A 24,174-nucleotide genomic window follows, 5' to 3' on the forward strand; every position below is an offset into this window, starting at 1 on the left:
ACTGTCATTGTAATCCAAGAACCTAATCCTGTGAGCTGAACCCACTGCAAATGCGAGGATGAGTAGTAGCAAAAGTAAGGAAGGTGATTATTTATACATGGAAATTGAGGATGCTACTGTAGAAGTGCAACAGGATGAGGGGGATATTTGTGTATCTGATGTTAATGAGGATTTTGATGAAGAAGTTTATCAAACAGTAGGAGGATGTTGTTTGTGTCAAACTAAGTCAGCCACCAGCGGCAGTAGTTCCTGCCAGTGATGATAATAATAAGAATTATATTGTTGTTATGCCTGGGCAATGAACCAAAGAATCTGTCTCTTTCATATGGAATAATTTTTACCCAAATCGTGTTAACATTTGATATCTATACCATTCGTAAGGCGAAAGTTAGTAGAGGTAGGCACATCCTAGTCATCTAGGCACCTTCTCCATGTTACATCATGCAAGTTATTTATAAAAAAATCCTGTAAAATAATAACAAACAGTCCAGTATCAGGTACCATCAGTTTGGACCGTCACATTAAATCTCCACAGCCATTCCTCACCATCAACCTCCTCATTAATTACCGGAGGTAGTTCTTACAAAAATTTTGGAAAAACTCATATTTATGAGGAAGACCTGTACCACCAATTACAACAAACAGAAACTTCTTCTGTAATAGTGGATACCAGTGGGGATAAGCTAATATTCTGTGATGATGACAATGATATTAACAACAGTGAGGAGGGTGATGATGAGAATGATGATGAGTCTGACATGTTCAAAATGTGAAGATAAATAACAATACTGTTAGCTACTTCAAGCCAATTGGTAACTTAGTTTGTGGGGCCCAAACAAACAAAACACTTCAGCCACAAAACTATAATTTCCTGTTGCTGAAGTGCTTGGTTTGTTAAACTGTGCATGTCCTTTTTGAATATGCAACATAACTAACCCTCTGTTCCATGCTCACTGTCTATCCCATCTGTGTCACCATTGTCTTTCTGCCCTTCCTCTCACAAGCAGGGCCCTCTATCCATAATCCCCCTCATCACTTAACTGTTAAACAGAACTCTGCATAGTTGTAGTAAGGAGCACTTGTACAGTAGATCATATCTGTGTATTACAAAATCAATAAACAGCAACTATAATTAACCCTTATTTTCCTGTTTGGTTTCTATATAATGGTTTTCTGGATAAAATATTTCATACCTGCATATTTTTTTATAAAATAAGTTGCTGCGTGTTAAACCATGGCTGCTAAAAGAGTTATTCCTCTTAATAGAGACTCAGAATGGAAATGTAAAATATGGAATTTAATATGGTCCTCTAGCAACAAATTAGTTAACTGTTTATCTGATTCATTATGTATGCTCACAGTTTATTACTTACAGTGAATAATACATTCCTGTACACAATTCAATAATTTGGTGGAATATCGTTATTATAATGGCTATACAGAGACATAAATAAAACATGAATTCAGAATATCAGGACAAGGTCCCAGAATTTTGATAACTGTGTTATATATGTGATTCACTGAAAAAGCATGGATGGATACATCTAGGGGGAAATACATTAATAATTTCAGTATTCAACAGATGTTTAATATACAGAATCTCGGCAGATGTTGCCATGAAATGTCACAATATACCTTGAACTTTACAACATTAGTTCATCATAATGTTCAGCACAAAATATGCATGATATCAAATGATCTTAAGCTTTCCAAATATATTGAAGTAATAGATAATTTTTCATTTAAATTCCACACATATATTTATTGAGAGCCAAATAAAACACAGCACAGTTTAGAACTGCCACTTAAAAACAACCATTTCCAAAATATAAATGCATAAACCATATGTGTTTTCTATCCAGGCCAGTTCTGGAAACGCAGATGTTCATATTTATGTTATTTAATGACAAGCATGTGTTTGTAGTTTGTTTTCTCTCATTGAAGCATGTATTCTAATAGGGAACCAGCCAGTCATGAAACTGTAGAAACAGGTGTCAAACTGACAGTGCAAGTATCAGTCTATAATAATTCATTGATGTCATCGTTCTGGTTTTAAATTTCTGGTAAATCACTTAAGTGGTCAAACAAAAATCAAGGAGTCATAAAATGTGTGATATTTATGTTTCAATGATAAATATGCTTACTACAGTACTGTATATTAAAAATCTCGCACAGAGTTTTGAAGCATAGTATTATATATTTCAGGATTTGCCATGCTGCATTATATAAGTGCCAATACAATTGGACTTTCAACTACAGTATCCTTTTTTTTATTACCTTAAAAGCTGATTGTACACAGAAACAGCATGATTCGCACAGATAGAGGAAAAAGGGCCAGCATAAAGATTAAGCATAGGTTGGAATAAGTTGATAATATTACATGGCACAGGCAAGGACATGAGTTTATGGAATATGGTAAAAGGCAAGTATAATGATGATGGGGTATATGCTGGAAATATGAGGAAGCAAAGACTAGTATATTAAGGGGGCTGTGACTGGATGGCCTCACTCCACCAGGCAATCAGAGATTGACATTGTCCTTGAGCACCAGGAGTAAACTTACTTCACTACTTGTAGGGATGCCCTCTCACCTTCAGTAACCACCTGTTATTGACTCCTTCCAGTGTACTGTGGGTGAGTAACTCACTGCTACCACCAGACTCCTACATTTATTTTGTCAAAGATGATACATATACTGTATAAGCAGTGTGTACTTATTACATGAGATAACTATTCAGGGGTTAAAGTGTGTGTGTAAGGAGGGGGAACTGAGTTCTACCTGCTCCATGGCCCTGCAGAGTAATTACAACAGAAAAGTCTGCCCCACTACCTACATCAATAGATAATGTGGGTGGAGCTGGTGTCACTGACGAGATGCAGCCACCTCCCTCTTCCTCAGGTTCAGGAGGCTCCATGGTCCTTCTCCAACTGTGGTTTGCCCTTCCTGGTACTCCCACATGTGGTGTCTGTCGGACAGCATTAATTTCCTCTTCAGGTCCTAGCAGCTTCCTGTTCCGGCACGGAGTATAGGATGTCATAGCGTCACCGACGCTGAATTGAAGAAGAGTCTTGAAGAGGAACAGGCTCTGGGCATGCTAAAGACAAGATGAGAGGGGACTGGAGGGACACAGGGAGGTGGGAAAGCTGCTGGAGGGACACAGGCAGGGCTGGATTAAGCCTTGGGGTGCCCAAGCACTTAAGATAGGGGGCCCCGATGGAAGGTGGAGGATGAATATTAAATTGTGCATACCTCCCAACATGTCCCATTCCAGAAGGGACAAAATGCTCTCTACCTGGACTTCCCACTTAATATATGATGGCATCACCTGTGTTGAACTATTTAATTGATAAGAAAGGTACTTCAACACAGGTGACACCAATCATAAATTAAGAAGTAAGTCCAGGTAGAGAGCATTTGTCCCTCCTGGAATCGGTCATGGTGGGAGGTATAGAGTGTGTATATTAAATTTAAACCAATGGTGTATATTAGTTTAATAATACCTGGGTACTGTTTATAGCGCCACCTAATTGAAAGACAACTATTTTAGAAACTTTTCTCGTAGTGGAACAAAGACAACTTAACCTTAAAATACACATAGAAAAATAAAATAATTTATCTTGTTGCATGCAAGAATAGCAGTAGCCTCTGTACTACTTATACACTAGGACAGGACTCAGGACTACTTTCTGTGTGTGTATCTATCTATCTCTAGACCCAAATGGTTAAGTTGCATAACACTTTACCCAGGACTCAGACACCCTGGTGAGGAGGAGGAGAAGCTGGGATCCATGTGTCACTTACAGCTCTCTCCACCCTCCTATTTCTCCTCTGGTAGCTCATGAAACATGATATTCCTGTGTCACTGCCTGTACTGCATACTGTCCTGCTCACTTTCCAGCTGCTAGTTCTGCTGCTGCTTAAGAGGGAAAGCTAGTGATGTCAGTTTGCTCTGGCTGGAGGGGCCCCTGACAAAGGGGGGCCCGGGGTACAGTATGCCCTGCATCCCCCCCTTAATCTGGCTATGGACACAGGTGGTGAGTTCCTGGAGTGACAAAGGCAGAGATTTGTATAAGGGACACTACTGTGGGCATTATGTGTGTAAGGAGCATTACTGAGTGACGTAACATGAATAAGGGACATTATTATGTGGTTTAATATGAATTATGGGCATCATGTGCGGTGTAATGTAAAAAAGATTGTGCTACTGTGTGGGGTAATTTGAATTAGGTATACTAATGCATGACCACATCACTTCCTTGTGAGACCACTGTCTCTTTATAAAGTATGGAAGGTAGGGCACAAATTTATAGTTTGCAGAGGGGTGTCAAAAACAGAAAAAGCAAAGACTAAAGATAGAGATTCACTTCTTGCATATAAAAGAAAAAAGGAAGTAGAACATAAGAAAATATTTTGTCCATTTGTAACAAAATTAAGTACAGGACATTGGGAATTAGAGAAAATGGCCAAGAAAACCTGGCACATACTGTTGTTGGATCCAATTCTAGGTCCGAAACTGCCCAAAAAATGTGAAATCATTTCTAAAAAGCTAAAAGTGTAAAATCTATGGTCTCTAAGAGCAAACTGGAAAAAATACAGATAGTGAAAAATGATAGTAGCTTCCTAAGTGACATTAAAAGATTTTATAACTGTGGGAGCTGTAAAGTCTGCAATAGAGCTGAAAAGGGGAAATGGGGAATGTGGATCGAAACCAAAACTACAAATCCGTTTATTAATTGCAATATTACATTCTGGATATACATGTTAACTTGCCCCTGTGTCCTCAAATACATAGGCAAGACAAAGAGGGCGCTAAAAATCAGAATATTAGAACACACTAGAAACATAAAAAAACTGAGTGTTGAATCATAGTATACCACGTCATTTTAGTGAATACCATGGTGCTGATCCAGATTCTTTGAGATTTATTGGGATATAATATGTATCGCTGGACAAAAACGGGGGTGACAGGGAACAGGTTCTTCTAAAATGTGAGACCTTCTGGATCCTTTCTTTAGACACTTTAATTCCAAGAGGTCTTAACGAAAATTATAAAATTACCCCGTTTATTAGAGAGAGGTAAAATCATTCCACTTGTGTGTACCACTTTAAATGATATTCTAGTACAGGTTAATGGATCGGTCTTTATTCCATCTAATATGTAATACTGCTGTCTATGTTGTTCCATCTAAGATGTAATATTGCTGTCCCTGTTGTTTTATGTAAAATGTGTCTTTCAGTGGAGATTTAACAAAGTAAGAATATGATAGGGTTATGTACCCTTTAAATGATGATTATATATAAATGCTTTGAAGGTATTCAAGCACCCTTAATGTACAGTATGTATTGTTCTGCTTTAAGTTCTCAGCTACTGCTTGTTTTCTTTTTAATATCTTGTTTTTTAACATTTGTGTAACCAGGGCCGGTGCTAGGGTGTTCGGCGCCACCCTGCAAACTATAAATTTGCGCCCCCCCATACTTTACAGAGGCATGGCACACAAAGAAGAAGGGTGTGTGGTCTCAAAAGGATGTGCCACACAATAGTATCCCCATTTCAAATTACTCCACACAGTAGCATAATCTTATACACATTACACCACATGCAGTAGCGCCGCTTATACGCATAGTGCCCCCAGTAGTAGCGCAACTGACACGCATAGTGCCCCCAGTAATAGCGCAGATAACACGCATAGTGCCCCGAGGAGTAGCGCTGATTATATGCATAGTGCCCCAGTAGGAGTGCCACTGACACGCATAGTGCCCCCAGTAGTAACGCTGCTTATACACAGTACCCCCAGTAGTTGTGCTGCTTATACACAGTGCCCCCAGTAGTTGTGCTGCTTATACACAGTGCCCCCAGTAGTTGTGCTGCTTATATACAGTAGCGCTGTGTGCAAGAAGAGGCATCGGAGCCCCCCCTCTATGTAAAACAGGGGCAGTGCGTGCCGCAGGCGCGTGCAAAACAATTAGGGTAATGGCTTTATGGGGAAGGGGTGTGGCCACAAAATAATATCAATTCATATAACGGTGCACAATAGTCTCCATTATTCAAATTACACTGCACAGTAGCACCACTATACCAGGTAGAGCCCCTTTTACACATTAGGGCGGACAGATTCCCCTTTTTACACATTAGGGCAGACAGCATCCCCTTTTTTACACATTACAGCAGAGTCCCCTTTTTTACACATTATGGCAGACAGTCCCCCTTTTTACACATTACGGCAGACAGAGTCCCCTTTTTTACACATTACAGCAGACAGAGTCCCCTTTTTTACACATTACAGCAGAGTCCCCTTTTTTACACATTATGGCAGACAGTCCCCCTCTTTACACATTACGGCAGACAGAGTCCCCTTTTTTACACATTAAGGCAGACAGCGTCCCTTTTTTTACACATTACTGCAGACAGCGTCCCCTTTTTACACATTACGGCAGAATGCCCTTTTTTACACATTACGGCAGACAGTCCCCCCTTTTACACATTACGGCAGACAGAGTTCCCTTTTTTACACATTACGGCTGACAGCGTCTCCCTTTTTACACATTACGGCAGACAGAGTCCCATTTTTTTACACATTACGGCAGACAGCGCCCCCTTTTTACACATTCCGGCAGACAGAGTCCCCTTTTTTACACATTACGGCAGACAGCGTCCCCCTTTTTACACATTACGGCAAACGGAGTCTCCTTTTTTACACATAACGGCAGACAGCGTCCCCTGTTTACACATTACGGCAGACAGCGTCCCCTGTTTACACATTACGGCAGACAGCGTCCCCCTTTTTACACATTACGGCAGACAGCGTCTTCTATTTACACATTACGGCAGAGTGCCCTTTTTTACACATTACGGCAGACAGTCCCCCTTTTTACACATTACGGCAGACAGAATCCCCTTTTTTACACATTACGGCTGACAGCGTCCCCCTTTTTACACATTACGGCAGACAGAGTCCCCTTTTTTACACATTACGGCAGACAGCGTCCCCTGTTTACACATTATGGCAGACAGCGTCCCCTTTTTACACATTACGGCAGACAGCGTCCCCTTTTTACACATTACGGCAGACAGAGTCCCCTTTTTTACACATTACGGCAGACAGCGTCCCCTTTTTTACACATTATGGCAGACAGAGTCCCCTTTTTACACATTACGGCAGACAGTCCCCCTTTTTACACATTACGGCAGACAGCGTCCCCTTTTTTTACACATTACAGCAGACAGCATCCCCCTTTTTACACATTATGGCAGACAGCGTCCCCCTTTTTACACATTACGGCAGACAGCGTCCCCTGTTTACACATTATGACAGACAGCGTCCCCTGTTTACACATTACGGCAGACAGCGTAGTGACCCCAGTAGTTGTGCTGCTTATACACAGTGCCCCCAGAAGTAGCTCCACTTAGACATACAGTATAGTGCCCCTAGTATTACTTATACATAATCCCCCTAATAGTAGTGCCACCTACACACATAATCCCCCCACAAACACACACACATTCACTCTCTCTTTCCCTCCACTTACCTAAATCTGGCTGGCCGGATCAGGAGCAGCTTCCTCTCCCTTTTTAACACAGCAGCCTGGTCCATGTAGCTCCGCCCCTCGAACCCGTGTAACCCCCACCCATCCATCCATATTAGCCCCGCCCCTTTTGTCATCCAGAAGAACACTGTGGGACTGCTCTACTGCTTTGACAGGGAGAGGGGGGACAGACTCTTCAGGCTGCCGGCGCCGCTGCCTGTATCTGTAGTAGTGTGTCAAGAGCAGCGGCAGTCGGCAGCAGCAGCAGGGGCACTCAGCGCAGGGATGCAGAGCAGGAAGAGTGCCTCTGCATCCTGGCGCCTACCTGCACTGCATCCCTTCGCTGATCGGGCAGCATCGGGCCTGTTTGTAACATTGCTGCTAGTATTAAAAGTATTAATGGAATGCTCTGATTATGAAATCTGCTAATAGAAGAAGTGTGCTTTAGTGGAGTAATTGTTCCAGATGTCATGATTCATTAAGCTGCATCTGTGTGAAACCAGCACTATAAATGACAGGCATTACGTCCAGCAGGCCAGCCTCCTGACAAAGCTACATACTAAATGCATAGAGGCGTGGCCTGCTAGACATACCCGCCTCCAAGCTGACCACCGGTTTGTGCCTCCTGCCTGTGTTGGTGTCCCGGCGAGCCGTGGCGTTGTCCCGTAAGTCACTGGCGCGGTGTGAGGGACCGATTACCAGTGCAGTACAGCCATTACTGGCAGGCAGAGATTAGAGCTTTTATTCTGTATACATCATGTGGTAACCAGTCCACATGGTTGAGAACCTCGGTACGAGTCTCATTCATTTAATGTGGATTCTACAGTTTGTCACAGTGATCTTATCTGTTAATGTGGATCCTTTGCCAAAGGGATTTTATCTGTTTTAAATAAAAGTGATTTGCACTATGGGGTGTAATTCAGAGTTGATCGCAGCAGCAAATTGTTAGCAGTTGGGCAACACCATGGTGGTCATTCCGAGTTGTTCGCTCGTTGTCGATTTTCGCAATGCTGCAATTTGTTACTAAATGCGCATGCGCAGTGGCGGATCCAGGGAGGGGCACTCGGGCCCGTGCCCCCCCTGTCATTTGTGGCCTCCATCCCTTGTCCCCTCCCCGCACCGGCGCCGCACAGGGAGATGACGGCCGCCCGCTGAGATTACCAGCGATCGCCCGTCTCCCTGCACAGCGGCAGCCGGAGGCAGGAGCTCAGTGCTGACCTCCGGCTTACGGCGCTATCACTGTGCGGCGTGCGCTGTGGGAGAGACGTTAGTCATGACGTCTCTCTCATAGTGCTGAGGAGCGGACGCCAAGAGGAGGACTGCAGCGGTCTGGAAGCGGGAACAGGGCTCGGTAAGTATGATGTTTTTTTCTTCCTTAGTGCAGCGGGGGCATCTACTGGGGGCAAACTATGGGGGAACATTACTACTGGGGGTGCATCAACATGGGGCATTACTACAGGGGGGGCATTACTACTGGGGGCAAACTACTGGGGGTCATCTACTTGGTTCATTACTACTGGGGGGTCATCTATTGGGGGCATTACTACTGGGGGCAGCTACTGGGGGACATTTTTACTGGGGGCCATCTACTGGGGCATTACTACTGGGGGGGGTCATCTATTGGGGGCAAACTCCTAGGGGGCATTACTACTGGAGGACATTATTACTGGGGGTCATCTACTGGGGGATATTATTACTGGGGGGCATCTACTGGGGGCAAACTACTGGGGGACATTATTAATGGGGGCTAACTACTGGGGGCATACTACAGGAGGGCATTACTACTGGCGCTGTAACTACAGGGGCATTACTACTGGCGGCTTAACTACAGGGGCATTACTACTTGGGAGCTAAACTACAGGGGGGCCAAACTACTGGGGGCATAACTACAGGAGCCAAACTACTGGGGGATAAACTACAAGGGGGGCATAACTACAGGGGCTAAACTACAATGGGGCAAACTACAGGGGGGCATTACTACTGGTGGCTAAATTACAAGCAGGCAAACTACTGGGGGCATTACCATTGGGAGGCTAAACTAAAGGGGGCGGGGGTAAACTACTGGGTTCATAACTGTAGGGGCATTACCACTGGGGGGCATAACTACTAGGGCGCTAAATGACGGGGCATTACTACAGGCAACAATACTACTGAGGGCAATACAGGCATTGCATAAGGGGCACCACTACTATGGGGCACTACCAGTACAGTGGACATTGCATAATGAGCGCTACAACTGTGGGCATTGTATAAGAAGCGCCACCTCACATGCACCGAAGCCGCACGCAAATGTACTTGCCCCTTCCATGGTGCCACCCCTATCATTTTCTTCTGGATCCGCCCCTGCGCATGCGCATGGTAAGCAGGGCGCATGCGCTTAGTTATTTAACTAGCATAAATGATATTAAACAAGGGAGCGCTGAAACAGGGTCAATTTATATCACACATTTATTACAATCCACATATAAACAGTAGATAAAATTAAGGATAATATCCGGCTATTAAAACAACATAGTGCACTTATTATTCAGTCACATGCCCTGAGCTCAAATTAATAAATGTCTATTCACGTAGACAGATCCGTTCAACCTCCGCTGGTTCACATTAATTGTGTCTAAGGGGCCCTACTCAGTGGCCGACCCGCCGCCGAGCTGGCCGACGGCGGATACGGCCGACGAGCGACCCGGCGGCGGGGGGGCAGTGACGGGGGGAGTGAAGTTTCTTCACTCCCCCCGTCACGCGGCTGCATTGAAGTGCAGGCAAATATGGACGAGATCGTCCATATTGGCCTGCATGCATAGCCGACGGGAGACCAGCGATGAACGAGCGCGGGGCCGCGCATCGTTCATCGCTGGAGTCTCCACACTGAAAGATATGAACGAGTTCTCGTTCATTTATGAACGAGATCGTTCATATCTTTCAGAAAATCGGCCAGTGTGTAGGGCCTATTACTGTAGCCATGTTGTCTTGAAAATCAGATTGGTTTAACTAAAGCAATCTTTTTTGTATCCAGCCAAGTTGTAACAGTCACTAGAGAAGCTCTTTAGTGTGTAGCAGTAGGGGGAGAGCGCTGTGTAGTGAGTATGTGCACAGCGGTATGCTACGACCCCTACGTCCCAGCCGCATCGCGTCTTTGAAGGGATACTCACAGCCGCCTCAGCTTTCCTTGGGGTGCGGACAGTGGCGTAACTAGAAATTTTTCTCCCCCAAGCCAAAAAATTCATCGGCGCCCCCCCCCCCCCCCATACCCTCCATAATTGGCACTAGGAAAGGGACTCTTTCTGCACATGTTATATCTGCCTCCCCTGCAGTGCACATGGTTTTGCCCAATTGCTATAAAAAATCCTGCTGCGATCAACTTGGAATTACCCCCATGTGCACTCCAGGTGTGGCAGATATAACATTTGCAGAGTTATATTTGGGTGGGTCATTTTGTTTCTGTGAAAAGTAAATACTGGCTGCTTTATATTTACTGCAATTTAGATTTCCGATTGAACACACCCCACCCAAATCTAACTCTCTCTGCACATGTTATATCTGCCCCCCTGCAGTGCACATGAGCTCTCATTCCGAGTTGTTCGCAGCAGTTCATCGAATCGCAAACAGCGAAAATCTGAAAACTGCGCATGCGTGAATGACACATTGCGCGTGCGCAAAGCCAGCGTTACGACGCTTGTGCAAAAATACTACCTGATTTTCAGTTCGTACTACTCTAACGAAAACAAGGTGTGACGGAGGCGGTGCGGAGGCTTGGCTTCGCTATCTAACGAAATGGGCGTGAAAGTGGGTGGCTAGTGTGGGAGTATGCAAATAGCAGTAGGCGTGTTTTTTGCAGAAATGCGTAGCAGATGGTTATAAGTACACAACAAATGTTCGCTAGCTGAACGCAGCCGAGGAGTATGTCTGCAGCTACTCAGCCCTTGCGAACTACTGCTACAAGTGTGTCTGCCCTATTTAGCAATTAATTAGCAAACTAAGTCACCTGTTGAGCAATTACTTGGAAAACACTGCAGTTACAAATGACTCTTACCAGCAATTGTTTTTACACATAACAATTTATCATTTACCATGTCTAAATCTGACACACTCACAAATAATGTACTGGGTTTTTTTGTAAATACTTTGCTGTTAATAGCATGTTTTTTTTTGTTTCAATTTTTTTTCCCTTCATCAAGTGTGAATAAACCAACTTATAAACTACATCAGCTAAATGCCAACATGCCATGTTTTCTACATTGCCATCTTCCTTTGTACATACCAAACAACATGAGCCACATAATGCAGCCTACACTTAATGTTACTTACTAACACACTTATTATAGTTTTGGAACATGTGACCATTTCTAATACTATGGCATGTAGCGTAGCCCCTAGTAACCCAGGTTGTTTTCAAAGTTGTTGTTTTTTTTCTAGGCACAGTTAAGTGTTGTGAAAGCCTAAAATTTACTAAATTAGAATATTCAATGTTTGTAAGAATATTCTGTTTGTTCCCTTGTTCCACAAATGTAAATATGCAATGTCAAAGTTTACTGTACACATTTTTCAAGAGTGCATAACCTTAAAACAAACACACAAGCATTTTTTTTTTTTTTAATTTACTTAAGAAAATACAGAAAATCAAATAGCCAACATGGCTGGAAATGAGCATGAAAATAAAAATTGGACATAGCAACAAACAGCTGCCAGTGGTGATTTTTACATAACAGAACTCAGTACTGTGGTACCCCATCTACTGGCAAAATACAATTTATAATAAAAAAAAATGTTGTGAACCCCCAGCCAGAGGATACTTTTTGAAAAACTGAGGTAGATTCTGGCCACAATACACAAACCCAAACATACACAGCACGCTAGGAAGAGGAAGATGGATCAAGTGTACAGAAAACTAACTCACAGGCTACAAAACAAAAGAGAATACAACAACCCCCTTTCAGCATGAGGGAGTTGTCCATTCTGGCCACACAAGCCAAAAAAAAAATTCATAAAGGCAACATGGTAAACATGCGTGCAGGGCATCTGGAGAGACATTACTTTCTCTTCTTTTGCTCCGCCTGATGAGGTTGGTCACGGCTCGGTCTGCAAAGTGACCTTCGAGGGCCCTGCCCAGTGGGATCTTCTCCCTGGGCAGGGGGAGGGGAGGGAGCAGATGTGGCTGGCTGCATGCCACTGTGGGCAAGGCGGCCAGCGATGTCCTGGAGCCCTTGCACAACAGAGCTGGCAAGTTGTTGGAACGAGGAGGCGAGTTCGGCTTGGCCCTGCCTGATCTCTGCCAGACCTTGGCAGAGTTGAGCTACACCTTGCCCAACACAGGTTGTGTGCTCAGAGAGCCAGACAGGTATCTGGCTTACCTCCCGAATCATCCTGTCCTGAAATTGTGTCAGCTTCTCACCATAACTGGCAATTTCATACAGAATGGCCTGGATAGCAGAGGGTTGGGTGTGGGGGCCAGTTGGAATCTGGACAGGTGGAATCTGGCGACCCACACTGGCGGACTCACTGGGTTCCCCCGCTTCAGCCGGATAGCCCTCCTCTGACTCAATCTGCTCACCCTCCTGTGCTGTGTTATGTTAAAAGCAAATAGAAGAATGAGAGAAAAAAAAAAGACAGAAAAAAAGTCACAACTTTGAAAACACTAAAAAAAAACAAAAAACTATGTGTGTAAACTTACCTGGCAAGTCATGTAGATTAACAATTTCAGGCAGGTCCGTATCCATATGAGACACCCCACCTGCCTCCTCGTAGCTCACAGTCCATCGCCAGCTCCTCAAGGTCTGTATACTCCACAGTGGCAGCAGGACCTCCCCCTTTGCCCTCGAGGCATTCCACTCTGCAGACCTCTTGCCATTCAGGCGGGACTTGAAGTCGGCCCAACTACATATGTGATTATAATTAGGGGTAAGGGACATAAAAGTTTAGAATACCTGTTTTTTTTGCTTGTACACATGTTATGTATTTGGTTGCTATGGGCAACATCACATATAGCTACGTTTTTAATAATAAATTGGACATAAAATAGTGTGTCAATATACACTTACCGTCTTCTAACTTTCTGTGGGGTGCGAACAACTGAGCCGACTTCATTTACAGAATTGGTAATGTCCCTCCAGATGCGATCTTTGGTTGCAGCACCCATGTTTTTGCTGCCTCTATGTATTTTGTCCATGGCTTGTGTGACCAGAACTCGCAGCTCCCTCTTAGAAAAGGCGGGCTGTCTTTTTCTGTTTTTGGATGTAGCCTGTGAGGTATCGTCCTGTGCCTCCTCACCATCTTCCTCTTCACTTGCTAATTGTGTTGTTTGGGTTTGTGTTCTTAGTCCTGAATCTACCTCAGTTTCCCCAGTATCTGTGTCTGGCAGGGGACTCACAGCATACCCCTGTGTGTCAGAAGATGGGGTTGCCCCAGTACTGGGTCATGCTCTTTCAACATCACCACTGGCAGCTTGTAGCATCTATTCTCCTAGATGTTAATGCAGTCATCTGTTGCTGCACCATGTCCAACGCTGCAGCTATTTGCTCGGGAGTAGCCATGTTGCTGGTGGCATGTGTGTTGGCACAGCTGTCTGGCAATTTATAGCTGCGTGTGAGTTCCAGTGCAGGATTTCGCACAGGTGCTTAGTAGGCTAATTTTTCCAATAATTGCAGTACTGGCTATTTAAATGCATTGCATGCAGCCTGTGCTTGTGGGTGTATGGTATGAAGTACAATAGAAGCAAGGTGGACGTGTTGCCAACAATTGTTTTGTGTGAGTTTTTTAGCAGTACATTGCAAACTAATGTGCGTTTGTTAGATGGTAAATTTTATATTGTTGTGTTGCGGACGCCGTGTTTTAAACAACTTTAAGAATGTTTTTAAATTAGTATATAACAACAAAGAGCATGTAGGGGGACCAATGCTGTTTTTTTGTGTTTTTTTTATTTTTTTTGGTGTGGTTTGTATTTTTTATTTAGTATCTGTCTATGCATGTAGTATCTAATAGTTGTTTAACATGTAATTTGCAGTGTTACCGTTCTAGGGGTGACAGTGTGTTTGTTCCTATTCTCAGTGTCTTTTCCTCTCTCTTGTAGGTTGCTGTATTTTTTTTTTGTCAAAATCTTGTTTGAGAGTGCCAAAGTAGGCTTAATTTTTTTTGGATTTCAAGTTTTTTCCCCCCACTTTCTGAGCAGGTAAGTATCCTGTCCCTGGGTGGGATGGTGTTGGAGGGGTGACAGTGTGTTTGTTCCTATTCTCAGTGTCTTTTCCTCTCTATTGTAGGTTGCTGTATTTTTTTTGACAAAATCTTGTTTGAGAGTGCCAAAGTAGGCTTAATTTCTTTTGGATTTCAAGCTTTTTTTTCTCTTTCTGAGCAGGTAAGTAGCCTGTCCCTGGGTGGGATGGTGTTGGAGGGGTGACAGTGTGTTTGTTCCTATTCTCAGTGTCTTTTCCTCTCTCTTGTAGGTTGCTGTGTTTTTTTTGTCAAAATCTTGTTTGAGAGTGCCAAAGTAGGCTTCATTTCTTTTGGATTTCAAGTTTTTTTCCACCCTCTTTCTGAGCAGGTAAGTATCCTGTCCCTGGGTGGGATGGTGTTGGAGGGGTGACAGTGTGTTTGATCCTATTATCATAGTCATATTGTTTTGATTTTTTCAGAATGACAAAATTTGGTGTACCAAAGTATGCAGTTTGTTGTGTTCTTCCATTGCGGGAATATTTGTTTAGTTTGTAAGTTACATGTCGTTGCCATTGTTTACTGAATTTGTTAGGTTCTTTTTGTAGTAGTCCATACTCAGTAGGTTAATCATATCTTGTTGAAGTAATTTTATGGGTTTGTTGGTTGTCTTTTTTTTTTTTTTTTAGTTTGATGGGAATCAATGTTGTAGCTACGTAGGTAAATGTGGTTTAATGACATTTTTTATTGTGTTTGTTCCGGTTTTTCATCATGAAGATATGGAGTACGCTCCTGCAGTAAATGTTTGAACTGCCATACACATAATTGTTATTTTTGCAATGTGTGTTGTTAATTGATTGTGTGTTTTAATGTTTCCTACCTTCATTTGAAGTTGGTGATGTCCATATATGTGGGTGCTGAAGCCCTCCCACACCAACCGGCGGAAGCCCTCCCACCCCAACCGGCTCCTCATCCTCCAAGGCAACGGAGGCATGCAAGGCCACCAATTTTCCTTACCCGTGTCACCCTTTTTGGGATGCCTGATGATGTGGTATTGCGCAGATATAGGCTGCCAACTCATCTAATCCTTGCCACTATCTCCATAATAGAGTGATCTAGAACAATCCATTACATATCCTACAGCAATACCAGCATTGACACAATTCCTTGCTGTGTTAAATTTTTTGGCCACTGGTTCATACCAGCATGTAGTTGGTGATCTGGTTGGCATGTCGCAGGGCCAGTTCAGTAAGGTCCTGCGGCATGTCAGCCAAGCATTCACAACCAGAGTGAAGTAATTCATAACAATGCCTTCGGATGCTGGTGCCCTGGCTGTGGTGAAGCGGCAATTTCAGGAAGGGGGTAGTCGCTTCCCACACGTTATTGGGGTTGTGGATGGGACACATGTTGCCATTGTTGCACCAAAACACAATGAAGAAATCTATAGAAACAGGAAACTGTTTCATTCTCTGAATGTCATGGTTGTTTGTGGCCCTCCAGATCCTGTCCCTGAATGCTAAGTTCCCCGGTAATTCCCATGCACATGTGATTCACCAATCAGGGATATGGCAAAGATTAAGAATGATGGAAGGCCAAGACATGTGGCTATTGGGTGAGTTTTATTTTTGGTGTTTTTGAACAGTCATATTGTTCTAATTACATATTTTAATTTCGCTTTTTTTCTTTTTCTCTTCTCATATTCTAAAACAGGAGATCGTGGATATCCTTGCACCCCCTGGCTCATGACTCCTTACAGCAAACCCAGGCCAGGACCACAGTTGGCATTTAACTCCGTGCTTACTGCCACTAGACAGCTGGTGGAGCGCACGATTGGGGTTCTTAAAGGGCGTTTTCGTGTGCTCCACCGCACTGGTGGTGACATCATGTATTCGCCGGAGATGGTTAGTATAATTGTGGTCCTGTGCGCTATACTTCATAACATCGCTGTAAGGAGTCGCGTAGAGCTTCCCCACTCAAAGGAGTTGCCGGATGAGGAGCCAGGGGTTGGACGGGCCTTCCGTGGCGGGAGTCTGAACCAGCGGGGTCATGCCGTAAGGGCTCAAATTGTTCGGGAGTATTTCAGGTATGTTTAAGTTATGATAGTAATATCCTTTTTTTTTAATTATTTTTTGCAATCTGTCTGTACGTGTTGGTTTTTTTTGACTGATGGCATTTTGCTTGCTTTGTAAAGTTCTGAGTGTGTTGCTAGTGTATTCTGAGTACTTGATAAAGTGTCTGAGTACAGATTTTTTTCTGTACTGTTCTTCTTATCATGTGTATATATTTTTAATTTTTTTCTACAATGGTATTACTGTTCCATTCTGTTTGATTATATGCAGTTGTGTGCGTGTTAATTTGGTATTATTCAATGTGGTTTTTTATGTGAAATTGTGTTCTAAAACAAAAATAACAGCACCCTTTAATTTTTTTTGTTTTTTTTTGTTTTGTGGCTCTGTTTACCAAACAAATGCTACAAAAAATGCTGTGACTTTGTGTAGCTGATTGGTCCTGCATAATGTGGTGAGTAAACTGGTTTAAACTAATTTGTGTATTTACTGATCCCCTAAAGATCTTTCTAGATATGTGTGTATATCTCTGTCTTTCATTCTCTCTCTCTCTCTCTCTCTCTCTCTCTCTCTCTCTCTCTCTCTCTCTCTTTCTCTCGTGAGCATAAAAAAAATATATATATATATATATATATATATATATATGTTTATGTTTTTTTAAATTTAAGTATGTCTTTTTTAATAAAAATGACTCTAAACATATATATATGTATATTTTTTATATATATATATATATATATATATGAGAGAGATAGATAGATAGTTATATATATTGAAATATATATATATATATATATATATGTATATATCTATATTCTCAAATATCTCAATATATAGATCTATATTTTTTAAATTTAAAAACTCAATACATCTATATATCTATCTATATATCTAGCTAGCTATATTTTTGTAATTTATGTATATATAGATATTTTGTTTTTAAATATATGTATTTGTATATGTGTGTGTGTATGTATCTATCTAACTATCTAGAGAGAGATATATAAACATTTGCAAGTTAAGAACATTTTGCTTTTAAACAACAAACCTACAATGCTCAAAATTTCTAAGCAGGATTTGTAGTTATAAATATGTGGTTAGTAAATATTTGTTGTGTGTGTGTGTGTGTGTGTGTGTGTGTGTGTGTGTGTGTGTGTGTGTGTGTGTGTGTGTGTGTGTGTGTGTGTGTGTGTGTGTGTGTGTGTGTGTGTGTGTGTGTGTGTGTGATTATTCGCTGATGCCAACTAATGGGATCCCAACTTGCCTGTACAATATTGTACACATATCAATAAAGTTAAATAAAGATGACACCATGATATTACAACCAATGAAATGCGACCACACACTATAAATATATGCCCATGTAAGGAAAACGCCATAGGCACCATGCACACATCAGCATTTAGCCACCTTCCCACAACGGCAAGATCGGGAAGGATCCCCACCAGCCTCCTCACCACCACAAACGCCTTCACCCCCTCAAGTCCCTGAACCCCAACAACCAATCTCCCCTTCCTCATCCACAACCTCCCCCTCTCCAACCCCCTCACCCTCTCTTTCCCAAACACCCTCTCCACCCCCTCTGTGGCCCAAAGCCCCTCTCAGCCCCCCTCCCCCTCTCTGACACAAACCCCCTCTCCGCTCCCCTCCCCTTCTGTGGCCCAAAACCCCTCTCCACCCCCTCCCCCCTCTCTGACACAAACCCCCTCTCCACCTTCCTCCCCTTCTGTGGCCCAAACCCCCTCTCCACCCCCTCCCTCTCTCTGACACAAATCCCCTCTCTGCCCACCTCCCCCTCTGTGGCCCAACGCACCTCTCAGCCCCCCTCCACTTCTGTGGCCCAACCCACCTCTCAGCCCCCCTCCCCCTCTATGGCCCAACCCACTTCTCAGCCCCCTCCCCATCTGTGGCCCAACCGACCTCTCCGCCCCCCTCCCCCTCTCAATCAGACCCACCCTCTGTATCCAGCTCCCCCTTCCATCCTCCTTCCCCAATCCAGCCTCCTTCCCCAATCCAGCCTCCTTCCCCTATCCAGCCTCCTTCCCCCATCCAGCCTCCTTCCCCTATCCAGCCTCCTTCCCCACCCAGTGAATGGGCAGCAGAGGCCCCAGAGGATCCTGAGGGAGGTGCGCATGTGCCAGATGAGAGTAAGTTTTCACAAATTTACATTTAATTTGTTACCTACTTTAACTTCATATTCAAATACATGCAGTGTTGTACTGGAGCCAAACTTGGCCCAAGGTAAAATGTTTGTCTTCTTCATCATTGTATGGATATTGCATTTACATTTGTGTAGGATCATTAGATGTACAGTGTCTACGTCTGCAATATTTAGGCTGCCCACTCTAGGTCAACACTCATTAGGTCGACAGGGTTGCCTGGACAACAGGGTTTATATGTACTAGCTTATCAGCGAAACAGTTAGACCTGAGTGGATTTTGGTATGTTGTTGGACTTTTTAACTTGTGCCTGGGTATTCCAATATTTGCATAGTCAACTCGCATGCTTCACTTTGTTTGCCAGGCTTAGGACACAGTGAGTTGCTACACTACCGCTTACATCGTAAGCATTTCCCATTGCAATTGGAGTACATGTGCTGCATGAAGTGAAAATAAACTTACACATTTGTCATGTATCCATACATAACATGTTGATCTTGTGACATTTTGAATTAGCACATGTCGACCTACAGAGGCTGACGTCCAGAGGCGTAACTAGGGTTTTCGGAGCCCAGGGCAAGATGGAAAATGGCGCCCCCCCCCAAAAAAAAAAAAAAACACACACAGGGGTATATTTACTAAGGTCCCGATTTTGACCGAGATGCCGTTTTTTCTTCAAAGTGTCATCTCGGTAATTTACTAAACTCAAATAACGGCAGTGATGAGGGCATTCGTAATTTTTTGGAAGTCCAAGAAAAAAATTACGAATGAATACACCATCGGTCAAAACGCGGCTGTTTAACTATGAATCTCGGTAATTTACTAAGAAGTGCAAAGCCAAAAAAAAAAAAAACACTGCCGTGAAAAATTACAACTCGTAAAAAAGTGCTAAAAAAAACCAGACCTGCTTTTTTTCCCCGTGATTGGATAGGCATGCACGGATCCATGAGATCCGTGCATGTATATCAGTGGGAAGGGGTGGGAAAGTGGTTATTTTCGGGGGGAAAAATGCGTGGGGTCCCCCCTCCTAAGCATAACCAGCCTCGGGCTCTTTGAGCCGACCCTGGTTGCAGAAATATGGGGGAAAAAATGACAGCGGTTCCCCCATATTTAAGCAACCAGCATCGGGCTCTGCGCCTGGTCCTGGTTCCAAAAATACGGGGGACAAAAAGAGTAGGGGTCCCCCGTATTTCTAAAACCAGCACCGGGCTCCACTAGCTGGACAGATAATGCCACAGCCGGGGGTCACTTTTATATAGTGCCCTGCGGCCGTGGCATCAAAAATCCAACTGATCGTGATCGGCTGTGTGCTCCTGTACTGACTGACAGGCGGCACACGGCAGTGTTACAATGTAGCGCCTATGCGCCTATGCGCTCCATTGTAACCAATGGTGGGAACTTTCTGCTCAGCGGTGAGGTCACTTTCGGTCAACCGCAGGGCAGAAAGTTCCCACCATTGGTTACAATGGAGCGCATAGGCGCTACATTGTAACACTGCCGTGTGCCGCCTGTCAGTCAGTACAGGAGCACACAGCCGATCAGGAGGGTGCTACAACGTGGCGCTCCATGATTGGCTGAAGAAACCCACTTAGACAGAAGTCAGAGTGGGTTTCTGGCAGTCGGGGAAAGGGGACCCATGTGCAAACATGGGTCCCCTTTCAGTGCGTGGCTCGGGTGTCCGTTTTTTTATTTTATTCAAGTACGTGGATTACAAATGGATGCTACGAGGAGCCTGGGACCCTGGATCTGGTGAGTATATTTTATTCAACAGGTACCGATTGGATTCTACTGGAGAAGAGGACCGACCTGCGTGGGGCCATAGGTAAGTATGTTTGTATGTTTGTGTGGATGTATGTAATAAATCTTTACTTTCAAGGTGTGTGTGTCTTGTCTTTTTTGGGGTATTTTTTTAGTAGTAGTACTACAGGTACCAGCGGGCCCGTTTTTCCGCCGCATGCTGGTACTTGTGGTTCTCCAAGTACCAGCATGCGGGGGAGGCTTGCTGGGCCTTGTAGTACTGCTACTAAAAACAATATCTTTTCATTTTCACAAAAGGCTATCAGCCCCCCATCCGCAGCCAATTGGATGGGGGGGACAGCCTCGGGCTTCACCCCTGGCCCTTGGGTGGCTGGGGGGGGGACTCCTTGATTGAAGGGGTCCCCACTCCCCCAGGGTACCCCAGCCAGGGGTGACTAGTTGGATTTTTGATGCCACGGCCGCAGGGCACTATATAAAAGTGACCCCCGGCTGTGGCATTATCTGTCCAGCTAGTGGAGCCCGGTGCTGGTTTTAGAAATACGGGGTTCCCCTACTCTTTCTGTCCCCCGTATTTTTGGAACCAGGACCAGGCGCAGAGCCCGATGCTGGTTGCTTTAATATGGGGGAACCCCTGTCATTTTTTTCCCCATATTTCTGCAACCAGGGTCGGCACAAAGAGCCCGAGGCTGGTTATGCTTAGGAGGGGGGACCCCACGCATTTTTTTACTCCGTTTTACAGTGTTTATTTAAAAAAAAAAAAAATGAACCCCAGCACGGATCACACAGATCCGGCCGAGATTCATTTTGAAAAAGTCGGCAGTGTTTTGCTAATCACTGCCGTAAAAAAGGTAAAAAAAAACACGAATGACATCGACATCGGAACAAATGAAAAATCCGAATACGACAGCTTAGTAAATTAGTCGTAATAAATTCAAAAAGTTGCAGTTTTACACTTTCGATGTCATTCGTGATTGAACTTTGACCTTTTTCCGAAAATTACGAATGTTAGTAAATATACCCCACAAAATGAAGCATATGTGCGCGCCTATGGCGCGCGCGGCGAAAGAATGGGCGTGGCCACACAACAGAAGGGGTGTTGCCACGCTCCAGAAGGGGTGTGGCCACTGAAAATGGCCCACAGTGCCAGTTATATTGCCCCACAGTGCCGGATACATTGCCCCACAGTGCCGGATACATTGCCCCACAGTGCCAGATACATGCCCCACAGTGCCAGATACATGCCCCACTCAGTGCCAGTTACATTGCCCCACAGTGCCAGTTACATTGCCCCACAGTGCCGGATACATGCCCCACAGTGCCAGATACATTGCCCCACTCAGTGCCAGATATATGCCCCACTCAGTGCCAGATACATTGCCCCACTGTGCCGGATACAATGCCCCACTGTGCCGGATACATGCCCCACAGTGCCAGATACATTGCCCCACAGTGCCAGATACATTGCCCCACAGTGCCAGATACATTGCCCCACAGTGCCAGATACATGCCCCACTCAGTGCCAGTTACATTGCCCCACAGTGCCGGATACAATGCCCCACAGTGCCGAATACATGCCCCACAGTGCCGAATACATGCCCCACAGTGCTGGATACATTGCCCCACAGTGCCAGTGACATTGCCCCACAGTGCCAGATACATTGCCCCACAGTGCCAGATACATTGCCCCACAGTGCCAGTTACATGCCCCACAGTGCCAGTTACATGCCCCACAGTGCCAGATACATTGCCCCACAGTGCCAGTTACATTGCCCCACAGTGCCAGTTACATTGCCCCACAGTGCCAGATACATTGCCCCACAGTGCCAGTTACATGCCCCACAGTGCCAGGCCCCACTCAGTGCCAGTTACATGCCCCATTTGGTGCCAGTTACATGCCCCACAGTGCCAGTTACATTGCCCCACAGTGCCAGTTACATTGCCCCACAGTGCCAGATACATTGCCCCACAGTGCCAGTTACATGCCCCACAGTGCCAGATACATGCCCCACAGTGCCAAGCCCCACTTGGTGTCAGATACATACCCCCCCGTGCCGCCGGACCCCCCCGTCACTTACCGGCCGCTTGTTGCTATGTGAGGGGAGGAGAGCGCAGCGTAGCGCCTCTCCTTCCCCTCACCGCTCCAGGTCTCCGGCGGCTGTCTGGCGCCGGTTCGCTAGCAAATCAGAGCTCGCAGACCGGCAGCCAATCAGGAGCCGGTCCGCTAGCTCTGATTGACTAACGCCGGAGACCGGACACAGCAGCGCTGCTGGCAGCGGTGAGGGGAGGGAGAGACGCTGCGCTCTCCTCCCCTCACATTTAGGGTTGACGGGGGCGAGTGGGGCATGATGCCCTGGACGCCGGCGGCGTCCCCCTCTCCTGGGCCTGCCAAGGCGCCCAGGGCACGTGCCCCACTCGCCCTACCCTAGATACGCCTCTGCTGACGTCCATCCAAAGCTAAATACAAAATGACTGCCTAACAATAGTGTGTTGCAAAAACAAACATAAAATATACAGTGTCACATGTAAGGGGTGTGGATCATTAGATCGACAGTATGTGGGTCGACAATGTTTAGGCCCAGCAAAAGGCAACAGGCAAGAACACAGTCTGGAACCGGATCCTTAGGCTGCTCATGCATGCAATTTGGCCCATTGGTGCTTTCCCCTGTATCCCTGTGTGACAGTTCAAGTCTGGGGACATGTGTTGTTAAAGTGACACTTAAAAAATGTTGATTAAAAAAAAAACCAAGACCTGTTTGACCTTATGTAGTAAGGAAGGCTTTCAGGGAATGTGGGCATGCTAGGATATGTTGTCCTTCTGAAGATGTTGATATGCAGTGTGATGATGCAGGGCCAACCCCAAAAAAGACTAGTCTGGTTCACTCCAGATGTGAATGAATCCCAGCATGGTGTGGTACACTTTTAACATAAAAAAAAAAAAAAAAAACATTACTGAGCATGCTTGTGTGTTGGTATGCTACTGTTTTATCATTCAAACATCCATGATGTAGTCACTTTGCCATTAAAGTGTACTTTGTGCCTTGCTTGTATAATAGGTAATGTGAGTAAGTTAGTAATGTTTATTTTGCCTCTTCATTTCAGATGTTGCAATTGGAGATCCCACAACTTTGCCTGGAATTGTGGCCAGCCTCAAATCCAATTTGAGGGCCGTGCTGGCTGATCTGGAAAAATTAGAATCCTTTTTCTAAAAAAAAATAAAAAATTGTTTGTTCCAAAAATAATAATTCCCCCCCCCCCCCCCCTCCCCAAAAATTGCAAAAAAAAAAAAAAAAATTTGTTAAAGTTAAGCGGGTGTTGTGTTTATTAATGCAGAAATTGGTGACCTAAAACATTTCACACATCTTACTTAAGAATAGCATTTTTATTTACACAAACAAAAATAGACAAATTTATGACAGTTAGGAGCTTATTGTTTAGAAAAACATGTAAACACATTTATTCACACACTACACCTCTACACAAGGGCCCTCATTCCAAGTTGTTCGCTCGTTGCCGATTTTCTCTATAT

General features: G+C 44.5%; 1 long non-coding RNA gene across 1 annotated transcript; it reads left to right on the forward strand.

Annotated features, from left to right (window-relative positions):
• Positions 1 to 15,431: 15,431 nt before the first annotated feature.
• LOC134911661 (uncharacterized) lies at positions 15,432 to 23,902 on the forward strand. The gene is made up of 3 exons (XR_010176748.1): positions 15,432 to 16,277; positions 16,376 to 17,185; positions 23,748 to 23,902. It is a non-coding gene; the product is annotated as an uncharacterized LOC134911661 (long non-coding RNA).
• Positions 23,903 to 24,174: the final 272 nt, after the last annotated feature.

Source organism: Pseudophryne corroboree, chromosome 4 (genome assembly GCF_028390025.1).
Source record: "Pseudophryne corroboree isolate aPseCor3 chromosome 4, aPseCor3.hap2, whole genome shotgun sequence".
NCBI classification, from domain to species: domain Eukaryota; kingdom Metazoa; phylum Chordata; class Amphibia; order Anura; family Myobatrachidae; genus Pseudophryne; species Pseudophryne corroboree.